At 38.3% G+C, this 11,888-nt stretch overlaps 2 pseudogenes; both read left to right on the forward strand.

Moving 5' to 3' along the window:
* The window catches only part of LOC142424072 (uncharacterized), a 783,158-nt pseudogene extending 777,446 nt beyond the window's left edge, over nt 1–5,712 (forward strand).
* Nucleotides 5,713–6,256: 544 nt separating this feature from the next.
* On the forward strand, nt 6,257–10,196 carry LOC142424073 (serine/threonine-protein kinase RIO3 pseudogene; annotated as a pseudogene).
* The last annotated feature ends 1,692 nt before the right edge of the window (nt 10,197–11,888 follow it).

The raw sequence follows: 11,888 nt of genomic DNA on the forward strand, positions 1-11,888 counted from the left end.
TTCTCAACGAGGTAGATTCTTGTTGCATTCTCTGGTCCTAAGTTAGTGGATACATTCTTCTACCCTTGAGAAAACACTATTTACTTTGTTCCTTTGAACATTTTTGTCCTAGAAATACAACATCCTGCACGCTTTACAAACCTTAGGTTAATGATGGTCTGTCTGATTCTGTAAGTTCTCATGAACAGGTTATCTAGTTGTCATCCCAGAAACTTTCTCTCAATTGAAACAAAGAGAACTGTGATCTGTATTAGAAACAAGCTACAGTACACTTTTTCATGTGTGTGGTCAAAATACCTTAAGGAGAATTGGCCAGGGTGGTTGATTCAACTGGTAGAAGGCCTCACAGCTATGATAGGTGTCGGATAATGCCTAAAAGTGTGTACTTGTTCAAATGTGATAGCCCAATTTTAGTGGAAGTTGAGAGAAGAACTCCTCTAGCTCTTCTGAGATTAGATTTCCAATTATTTGATTTTTACTATTGTATATTTGGTTCCATAATTTTCTTTCTTGAAGATTCTCATACCTTTTCCTATTTTATGTTCTTCTACCTTACTATGAAAGTCCGTCTTATACGCCTCTCTCCATACAGAGAACTTTCAATTTGTAACTGTTGTCCAAATACAGAACACTCTTCCCCTATTGAGTAAGAATGGTTTTCCCTTTGTAGTATCTCACCCCACCTTGGATCTTGAGCTCCCACCATAAGCGGGTCTCCATTGTGCATCCTTAGCTTCATCCCTTGGAGTTTCTACAAAGGTTTTGGTGTCCATTTTCTCATTTGGTCCCCTAACCCTTTAAAGTTTTCTTCATTCTGGGTGATATAAGTTCTTTCTATTTTCTAATACTGATGGTCAATTTGCCTTCTGTGTGGGAATTACTTAACAGACATGTTTCTCTATATTTTACTCCTTTTAGTGAAACAAGTTTATGACTTCTGTTAATTTTCAGATATCTAACATCATCTTCCCAGCAAGACAATTGTTATCAGTTTAGAATATCGTTTAGCACTGTACCTTCAATTTTTTTTCCACCTATAGGATTTTCTTTGAAGTTGTCTGCTCCTCTGATAATTTTGTAAGTGGAAAGGACATTTTTAACATCGTGCATCCTTGGATTTTTCACTAAACACTTACCTGATGTATATTCCTTACTATGCAGTATGCCTTCTTTAGGCCCACCCCTTCCTAACACGTCCAAAATGGGAAAGATGACCTTGCTGCTTTTAAAGAACTCTTCTGGCTCTATTTTCAACATTGAAGTTTTGGTGATATTCAAACATGCACGGTATAGTCAGTACTGCTCTTTTGTTTCTGTCTTTTGAGTAGCTTTTTGGTTTCCGTATGTATGATGTCTTTGTTGTAATCCCACAACTCATCTGGTCTCAGTTATTAGTCTTTAGTCATCAGTATTTTATTCCTCAAGATTATTTTTTATATTATCTCTAAACTCAATTGAGGTAGATATTTTAGCTATTGTTGAGTTCTTTGAACTTTTCTTCAGATTCAACTTGGATTTGAGCATTTGATGATCTGTTCCACAGTTGATCCCAGGCCTAGTTTTGACTGATTAGCTTCTTCATCATTTCTTTCCACAGATGTGGTTAATCTGATTTTTCTGTAGTCCATTCAGAAAAGTTCATATATATAGTTTTTAATTTTGATGTTTAATAAGGAATTTGCTATGAATTCATCATTAGTTTCTCAAAATTTTATTGTTAATTTTGAGTGTCATTTCTATCACTCACACCACATTTTTCAACTACTGATACTTTTTTGAAATTTCACATTCATCAGTGTACATGATTGCATGGTCGATCAATTTCAGGCTATAAAACTTAGGTGAAATTTTCAATATAGATTTTTTTAAATTATTGTTTTGTGAACTCTTACAGATAACATTAGTTCAATCACATCAACCAGCATTACAAAATTGCTACCACAATCAGTTTTAAAACATTTTTTTTTCTTCTAGAACTCCTTGATATCGTCTCCCCTTTTTCTCCTTCCACCCCCACCCTTCAATTTCTTAATTGTGGGAAACAGAACCCGAATAAAAGTGTAAGCAGCCTCATCTCAATACTCCTGACCACAGGGCTTGGAAGACCAGTGTTAATGGTAAAGGAAATCATCCAGAGTCTAGAGGATATAGATAAAGTTGAAACTCCAGAATCTCCAGATAGAAACAGTTCTCTCTATGCTGCCCTCCATTAAGATGCTAGTATAAAACTGTCTCCTACAGGCATGTGACTTTCTCTCCTCAGCTAAAAGATGTCTAGCTTTAAGAGGAATCAGGCTCTCTTTGTTGCTATCAAAGAGTCAACTATTCCTTTGTCTCTTATATGCCTTCTGGATGGGTCCTAAGAGATGGTTGTGTAACTGAGGGGCAGAAATAAAAAGGGAGAGAAAAGTCTTTAGGCAGTCACCTCTTCCATGATGTCAGGTCTGAGCTGGATTGAGAGAATGTATTCTTTCACCACTTTATATAATCTCGAGGCTTGCAAACCTACCCCCACCCCTCAGCAAACACAGAGAGACTTACCTACATAACGAGGTGGCAGAGTCTTTACCGTGGAGGTCCCTGAGTTCCTTGATTGAGTAACTTAACACCACTGCTGAGGGCAGTTAGAGGCGAGTATCTTGTCCCCTGAGTGGGGAGAACAATAACAGAGTGTCTGCTCCTCTAGATAAAACTGGTGGCTATTAGATATTAGCCATATGGTCTTATGAGGTATCATTACAATGGGAGAATATTGTGAGAATGATGGGGATGAATTTTCATTAGGACAATATGACTGGGATGCTTCTCTAATCCACCTTCAGGCTTTTTATTCCAGACAATAGAGAATTTATCTGCAAATGGGCTCTTCCTGGTCCTCAATTTCACAGCCTGATATTTATCATGAAGTGTTCTAAAAGGATCAGGATATTCCAGATTCATACTTTGCCCATTCTGTTGTGTATTTGGCTGCTGAAGACTTTCATGTCTCACTACTACATAAACTCCCTACTAACTCACCTCGATCATTTATCAGCATTGGAGATGAGGACGCTGTACCCTGTTTTTGCTATCTGCTTTATCTTCCTTAATTTCACATGCTACTTCTACGGACCCATTTAACTGTGAGGCTGGATCCCACAGTTAATGTCTGCTTTAAGAGTTGGTACAAAAATGAAATAACAGTTGTAGTCATTGTTCTCACTTGTAGGCATATGAAAATTAACCCACCACTGGCAACATTGTACTTCAGGAAAGATCTTGCAATATACTTTATTGATGGTGAATATGACACCAGTTTTTAATTGGTAAATCTCAGCCTCATAAACCACTTGGTAATCTAAAAATAGCTAGTGCTTAAAGTCCAATAGTACATACACTATCAATTTTAAACATTTCGTTTTTACAATTTGCAATTTTTCTTGATAGTGTTTCATGCATTCTGTCGTCCAATTGTTAGTGCATGTTTGCAGGCAGCTATTTTTTCTCATTTTCACTCATGCCATGTCACCCACTGAAGGTCCCCAAAGCGTTACTCCATTCGCATCATTACTGTAGACTGTACTTTGGGAAGTTAGTACTTCTAAAGTGTTATTTCAGTGCCATTAAACCTGAAGGGCTCATGTTCTAGAAGTTAATCACCAGTTCTTTCTCCCAGTCTGTACTTCTGGAAATTCCACTAAGACCTGTGCACCATGTGTGATCCTGCAGGTATTTGAAATACTGGTGACATTGCTTCCAACACAGCAACCTGCACACCACCACAGGAAAACACTTGAAGATGAGTTTTATAAGCTAGACGTAGGCTTCACATAAACATAAGGATTATGTTTGTGTAACATAGTACCTCTCATATATACCTGTAAAATTGTGTTCTCCCAAGTTGAACATTCTGCATTTTACACGTTTCCAATTTGTCTAGTACCTAGTTGTCTTTCAGTAAAGATTGATGGAATGAATACATCTGACCTCTAGCATCTGAAATTAGAAGGCCTTACCACCTTGTGGTCTATGGGTCTCAGTGTCTTGCCTGTATTCACATTTTTTGCATGTTTTCTACAGTAACTGCATTTACCATTTGGATTGTTTACACAATTGTGTTTGTACCAATGGGCAAGAAACATGAAGCATAGTATTTTATTTACATTTATATAAGCAGTTTGTCACTAAAGATCTACCTTGTATCAATGCATGTTTTAAGGGGTCCATTGTAAATCAATATGATGGAGTTTCTATGTTCTGTTTTTTTTATAGAGACTCAGAAAGTTGATGATCATTTGGTTGAGCACTCGCAACATGAAAGAAGTGTGGAGAGAACTGAACGATGCTATAAATTTAATACATTTGAAAATATTCTTTATCAACACAAAAGTAATTTTCCTGTAAAGGCAAATTATGAGATATTAGGCTTACATGATAAAATTGAAAAATCAGATTTGATCATTTTGGCATTAAATCAGAACAGTAGCAGCAAAATAAAGAAGTCAGTTGTTTTCAATGAAGACGAGAAAACTTTTCTCAATATTGAAGAAGAGCAATTTTGTACTGAAATGAAATTCCCTGAATGTGAAAACTCCAGTAGCATGAAGTCACAATGCATTCAGCATCAAGAATCGCACAAAATTAAGAAATCACTCATAGGTGATAAATGTAGGAAAACCCTCTTCAAGGAGTCTTTCCTCTGTGAGCATCAGTTCATTCATATTCTAGATAAGATCTATGAATGCGGTCAGTGTGGGCAAGAATTCAAGAAAGTATTCAAACTCACTGCACAATATCAAACCGCACATAAAGGACAAAAGCCATATACATGCTTGCAATGTGTCAAAACTTGTCACAGTAAATCATACCTCAAGGAGCTTCAGAAAACTCATGTGGCAGGTACCCCCTGTGTATGCAGTGAAGGTGGGAAAGGCTTTAACAGGAACAGTGATGTCACTGCTCATCAGCAAACTCATACTGCAGAGAAACCCTATGTATGTGGTGAATGTGGCAAAGTTTTCAGGCAGATGCGATGCCTGAGAGCACATCAGATATTTCACACAGGAAAGAAACCCCATGTCTGTGGTGAATGTGGAAAAGCCTTTACCTGGAAGACAAACCTCACTGTTCATCAGCGAACTCATACTGGAGAGAAACCCTATGTATGTGATGAATGTGGAAAGGCTTTTAACAGAAAGACAAACCTCACTGTTCATCAGCGAACTCATACTGGAGAGAAACCCTATATATGTGATGAATGTGGAAAAGCCTTTACCTACAAGACAAACCTCACTGTTCATCAGCGAACTCATACTGGAGAGAAACCCTATGTATGTGATGAATGTGGAAAGGCTTTTAACAGAAAGACACACCTCACTGTTCATCAGCAAACTCATACTGGAGAGAAACCCTAAATATGTGATGAATGTGGAAAAGCCTTTACCTACAAGACAAACCTCACTGTTCATCAGCGAACTCATACTGGAGAGAAACCCTATGTATGTGATGAATGTGGAAAGGCTTTTAACAGAAAGACAAACCTCACTGTTCATCAGCGAACTCATACTGGAGAGAAACCCCATGTATGTGGTGAATGTGGAAAAGCCTTTACCTGGAAGAGTAGCCTCATTCTTCATCAGCGATCCCATGCTGGAGAAAAAACCTTATGTATGGTGTGAGTCAGGTAAAGCTTTTAGCCAGAAGCGGTGCATGGGATATTCTTCCATTTGTTGAGGTCACTCTGGGTTTCTTGTAATAGTGTTCCATTGTTTTCCCCATATATTTTCTTTTAGTCAGGTATATCCCTAGATATTTCAATATGTGCTTGGCTATTTTGAAGGGTACCACCTTTTTGATCTCCTCTTTTGTGGTTTTATCCGATGTGTATAACAGTCCAATGGACTTCTGTTTGTTGACCTTGTATCCTGCCACTCTGCCAAACTCCTCTATTGCTTCCGGTATTCCCCTCGTGGAACTTTTGGGATTTTCCATATATAAAATCATATCATCTGCAAATAACAAAAGTTTCACCTCTTCCTTCCCCAGAGAATAACTTTGATATCTTTTCTTTGCCTTATGCTATTAACCAAAACCTCCAGCACGATATTAAATAATAGTGGGGACCATGGTCATCGTTGGCTGGTCCCCTTTTTCAGTGGAATTGTATTAGTCTTTTCTCTATTGACTACCACATTGGCTGTTGGTTTTTCATATACAGCTTGTATTGTCTTGAGGAATTTTCCTTCCATTCCTATCTTGTCAAGCGGTTTAAACAGAAATGGGTACTGGATGTTATCAAATGCTTTTTCTGCTTCTATTAATGGTATCATGTGATTCTTACAGTTTTTCATGTCAATGTAGCGAATGATACTAATGGTCTTTCGTATGTTGAACCATCCCTGCATCCCTGGTATGAATCCCACTTTGTTATGGTGAATTATTTGTTTTATATACATTTGTATTCTGTTGGCTAGTATTTTGTTAAGGATTTTTGCATAGATGTTCATTAGGGATATTGGTCTGTAGTTCTCAATTCTTGTGGGATCCTTGCCCGGTTTTGGTATCAGAGATACTAGCTTGATAGAAGGAGTTCGGGAGTTGGCCATCTTTTTCAATGTTCTGGAAAAGTTTGTGTAGGATTGGTGTTAGTTCTTCCCTAAATGCTTGGTAGAATTCTCCAGTGAAGCTATCTGGTCCAGGGGATTTTTTTGTTGGTAATCCCTTGATAACCTTTTCTATTTCTTCTATTGCTGTAGGTCTGTTGAGATTCTTGACATCCACCGAGGATAGCCTAGGGAGGAATTGGTTTTCCAAGAATTTTTCCATATCTTCCAAATTGAAGAATTCATTGGATTTCAATCCTTCATAGTATTATGTGACTATCCTTTTGATTTCATTAGGGTTCGTTGCAATTACCCCTCTTTCATCCCTTATTCTTGCTATTGAGGTTTGTTCCCTCCTTTCATTGGTTAGGTTTGCCAGTGGTCTATCAATTCTGTTTATCCTTTCAAAGAACCAACTTTTAGCAGTATTAATTTTTTCCATAGTTTTTTTATTTTCCCTCTCCTGAATCTCAGCCCTGATTTTTATAATTTCTTTTCTTTTGCTATTAGTAGGGTTGTCCTGCTGACTCTGCTATAGTTGTTGTGAATTTTGTGCCGGCATATCAATCATGAGTCTCTCTTCCTTTCTCAGGTGTGTGTGTTTTGCTATGAAACTTCCTCTGATGACTGCCTTGCTGTGTCCCATAAGTTTTGGGACATCATGTGCTCATTCTCGTTGGTTTCTAGAAATTTCTTAGTTTCATCTCTGATCTGCGCAATTACACATTCTTTTTGCAGCAGAGATTTATTCATCCTCCAATTGTTTGCTCTTGTTTTTTTTCGTCTTCCTTTTGTTGATTTCCAGCCTTATGGAGAGAGAGGTCTGTATTATTTCAATGTGCTTAAATTTATGTAGATTTGCCTTATGCCCCAGCATGTGATCTGTCTTCGAATATGTGTCTTGTGAACCTGAAAACAATGTGATTTTTTTGGGATTTGTATGAAAAGCTCTGTAAATATCTATTGGGTCAAATTGTCTAATTGTGATGGTTAGTTCTCTAGCCTCCTGTTGAGTTTCATACCCTGTGATTTATCTTTCTCAGAGAGTAGTGTGTTGTATTCACCCACTATAATTGTCGAGTCTGTGATTTCTATTTTAATCTTATGGAGTGTTTGGTTGACATATTCAGCCGGTCTCTCATTCGGGGAAGATATGTTTACAATACTTCACCTACCATTTCCTTGAGCATCATATAGTGTCCCTCCTTCTCTTTCTATGGTTTGCACTTTGAGGTCAATTTTATACGAGATTAGGATTGCAACCCCTGCTTTTTTTTTTTTGAATTTTTGTTTGCTTGGTATACCATTCTCAGCCTATTTTTGTCTGTAGCCTTGACATGTGTCTCCTGTAGGCAGCAGATTGATGGCCTGTGTGTTCTAAGCCAGTCTGCTAGTCTCAGTCTTTTAATGCCTGAGTTCAGGCCATTGATATTCAAGATTATTATCTCCATCTGCAGACTCTGTGATGTCATTTTATACCTTTTGTGTTGGCAGTTTTCCTAATTTTCTTTCTCATTAGTGTGTTGTGCATGTGTTTGTGTGTATCATTCTTGAATGCTTTCCATCCTTACTCCAGTGCTATCTTGGGATCTGTTATCTCTTTATTGCCCTCTGGGTGAGGTTGTTCTATGTGGCGGTCTCTTATATATGCTTGGTGAGTGTTCTGCCCATACTGGGTTGGCAAGAATCTTTGGTAGGGCTGCATTTCTTCTAACGTATTCTTTGAGCTTTCCCTTGTCTCAGATGACTGTTACTTCTCCATCTATCTGGATCGGTAATTTGGCTGGGTAGAGTATTCTTGGGTTTGTTTTGTTTTCCTTCAATTTTTGGAACATGTTACTCCACTCTCTCCTCTTCCTCATAGTTTCTGCTGATAGGTGTGTGCATATTCTTATTTGGGAACCTTTATAAGTGATTGCTTGTTTTTCCCTAGCTACTCTCATGATTTTCTCCCTTTCCTCAGAGTTGGATAGTTTGAATATTATGTGCCTTGGTGACTTCTTGGGATTCAGTCTAACTGGTGTCCTTTCAGCCTCCTGAATGCTTGCCTCTTTTTCATTTATTAAGCTGGGAAATTTTCCTCCAAGAACTCACTATTATTGCAGATGATTTCTTTGTTGTGTCTTCCTCTGGTATGCCAATAATTCTGATGTTGTGCCACTTCATAGCATCCGACATAGCTCTTGGGTTTTCTTCAGCTTCTCTAATGATCAAAATTCTGATGTTGTGCCACTTCATAGCATCCGACATAGCTCTTGGGTTTTCTTCAGCTTCTCTAATGATCTCATTAGATTTTTGTTCATGTTTGTTAAAGTCTGCTTGGCTGTCCTCCAAGTCACTGATGTGGTTCTTTGCTTCCTCCAGTCAGTTCTCGGGGTCCATGTTTCTGCTACTGGTTTTTGTTATCTCCTCCCTAAACTCCTGTATTTCCCCTTGGTGTATGGCCTTTATCTCCTCTATCATTTCATCCTTTTTCTGTATTGTTTCCCTCATATCATGTATGACTCCAAGCAGCACTCTTAAAATATTGGAAGACATATGGAAACAATTAGTCCAGAGGAAAAATGGACCACAGTCAACCTCAGCCTCCATGTATCTCAGACCAGAAGAACTAAATCGTGGCCATCTACCACTGCTAATTACTCTGAAAGGGATCGCAAAAGACTGTCCTGAGTAAAGTGGGAGAACAAAGTGGAACAAAATCCAAAATCATAAAATAGACCAGGCTTTGCATGAACAAAAAGAGCATTCTACTGAAAAAGCAGTTGATCCTAAGGCACGTTTACTTATGTATAAAATGGTCAACTCTGGAGTATTGGAGACAATCACTGGCTGTATTATTACAGGAAAGGAATCTCTTGTCTTTCATGCATGTAGAGGGAGCATGGAAGATGAAAAGGATGATAGTAAAGTTGTACCTACAGAATATGCTATCAAGGTATTTAAAACAACACTTATTGAGTTCAAGAATCTTGAAAAATATATTACGGATCATTAAAGATTTAGACTGCGTGAGTAAACTAAATCCACGTAAGATTATCCACATGTGGGCAGAAAAAGAAGTGCACTATCTCTCAAGAATGTAGAACATTGGAATTCCTTGTCCAACAGTTGTCATGCTCAAGAAACACATTTCAGTTATGTCTTTTATTGGCCACGATCAAAGTTTCTCTTCATTAAAAGAAGTAAAGCTCAGTAGTGATGAATTTAACTATGCACACTATGAAACTCTTGATATGATGCAGCAGTTGTATGAGTGTGCACTGGTCCATACTGACATCAATGGGTATAACATGCTGTGGCATGCTGGAAAGGTCTGGTTGATTGATGTCAGTCAGTCTGTAGTACCAACCTCACGGCCTGTAATCCCTGTTCTGGGAATGTAGGAATGTCTTCCAGTTTTTCCAGAAAGGAGGTGTTATGGAAGTTCTCAGTGAATGAGAACTCTTTAATGCTGTTTCAGGCTTAAACATCTCAGCAGATAATGAAGCTGATTTCTCAGCTGAAGTAGAAGCTTTGGAGAAAATGAGCAAAGATTATGTTCACAAGAATGGAAGGAAAGCTGCTTCATTTGTCAAGGATGACAGAGGTCCACCAGTACTACATAATGAATAACACCGATGCCCACTGCCTTTCTATGTTAGCAGTGACTGTGACCATGATCCTACAGGAAAAAATGTTCTCTATAGTTGGTATGAAAAATGAAAATTTGGTTTCACAAAAGCATGGAAACAGGCAAAACCTTTCATTGGAACATCATTAAATGGAATTGAATGGCACGTCTTCCATACTATAACACCCAAGGAGAGACATCATAAGTTTGTGGAGGAGATAAATGCATAATAACTACCTAAATATCCTGGCCCAAAAAGTTTCTTTAAATTTTCAATTTTTTTGCATCTACTTAATATGGTTAAATTGTAACTCACAGCTATAATGTAAATGGACTATTTGAAAGCATGGGCTATAAGATTTAAACCATCTTTGGCCCATTCTACGCTCTGTTTACATTTTATTCAAACTAGTTATTAGTTTTCTAGGGAAATATGGCAAATGAGAAATAGAGAATTCAATGGTAAAATTACCTTTAAAGCAGATCAGGAACCAAACTAACCAGCTGATTTGAGTGATCTGATCTTTAAATAGTCTCTAGTACTGAGAATGGCTGAGCCCTTCTGCAAGAAAAGCAAGCTCTCTGCTTTCCTCATTAGTTTGTTAGGATGAGGTTTACAAAGTACAACATGGTGAATCCTACTCTTACTATTAACTCAGATTAGAGAAAGAAAAAAGCAAAACATGTTAACCCTTAAATGCCAAATAAGTTGTTCTTAAACATTTTTATTTCTCTGATACTGTTTTTAACTGCATTTCAGAAAAGTGTGTTTGAGGTAGATACTCATTACAATCCTAAAATGTTTACTCTTAGGAAGCACAGGTTAAGTAGCTGGTGATTAGTGACAGAAATTCCAGAGGACTAATTTTTAAAAGCTTTAGCATTTAAATGTTTTGTTTTGTAACATTGGCTGTTTCACAAAGAGCAACAAACCATTGCTGCGTGAGATTCTTAAGTGTGTTGTGAACATGCTTTTTTAAAATTGAAAATGAAGAGATCGTTAGAAAAAATATATAGACCAGGCTTTCTGGTCTGACAGAGACTGGTGGAATCCCAAGACTCTGGCCGTTAACGACTCTTCACTCTTGGAACTGTGCTCTCTCCTCTGACTCAGGTTTCTGCCAAGTGACATGTAGGCTTGGAGGGGGAAGAACAACATCTGAGAGAGATGCACTCCTTAAAACATCCAACTGTACGAAATCGTAAGGTCAGCATTTTCTTATGGATAGAAACTTGTAAGCAGGGAGGGACAGGAAAGAAGCTTGAATAATAATGGAAAAACAGGGAGGGCGGAAGTGGAAAGAATGCTGGTACATCCTGGGGACTGCATCAATGTATGAATTGTTGAATGGAAAACCAATTTACTTTTGTTAAAAAACAAAACATTTTAGCTGCAAAAGGTAGCTTTATCGTTTCTATTTGGTCACCAGCTTAGGGGAGGGACTCCTGGGCGGTGCCACTGTGCCTGGCCTGGCAGGTTCAGGTAGCGGGGCAAAGGCCAACTGTGAGGCAGAGGGCCCCTCAGGTGGCTCACCGCAGTTCCTAGTCGGGTTTGAGGGTGAGCCTCTCCAGAAGATACTTGCCCAGCCCACTCTGGGAGCTGGCCAGCCTGCGGAGGTTGGTTAGGTGGTCTCCCATCTTGAGTTTCACCTCCTCATCTAGGAAGTGGTTTTCCAGAAAGTCACAGAGATGGG

The sequence above is a fragment of the Tenrec ecaudatus genome, chromosome 13 (genome assembly GCF_050624435.1).
Source record: "Tenrec ecaudatus isolate mTenEca1 chromosome 13, mTenEca1.hap1, whole genome shotgun sequence".
NCBI lineage: Eukaryota > Metazoa > Chordata > Mammalia > Afrosoricida > Tenrecidae > Tenrec > Tenrec ecaudatus.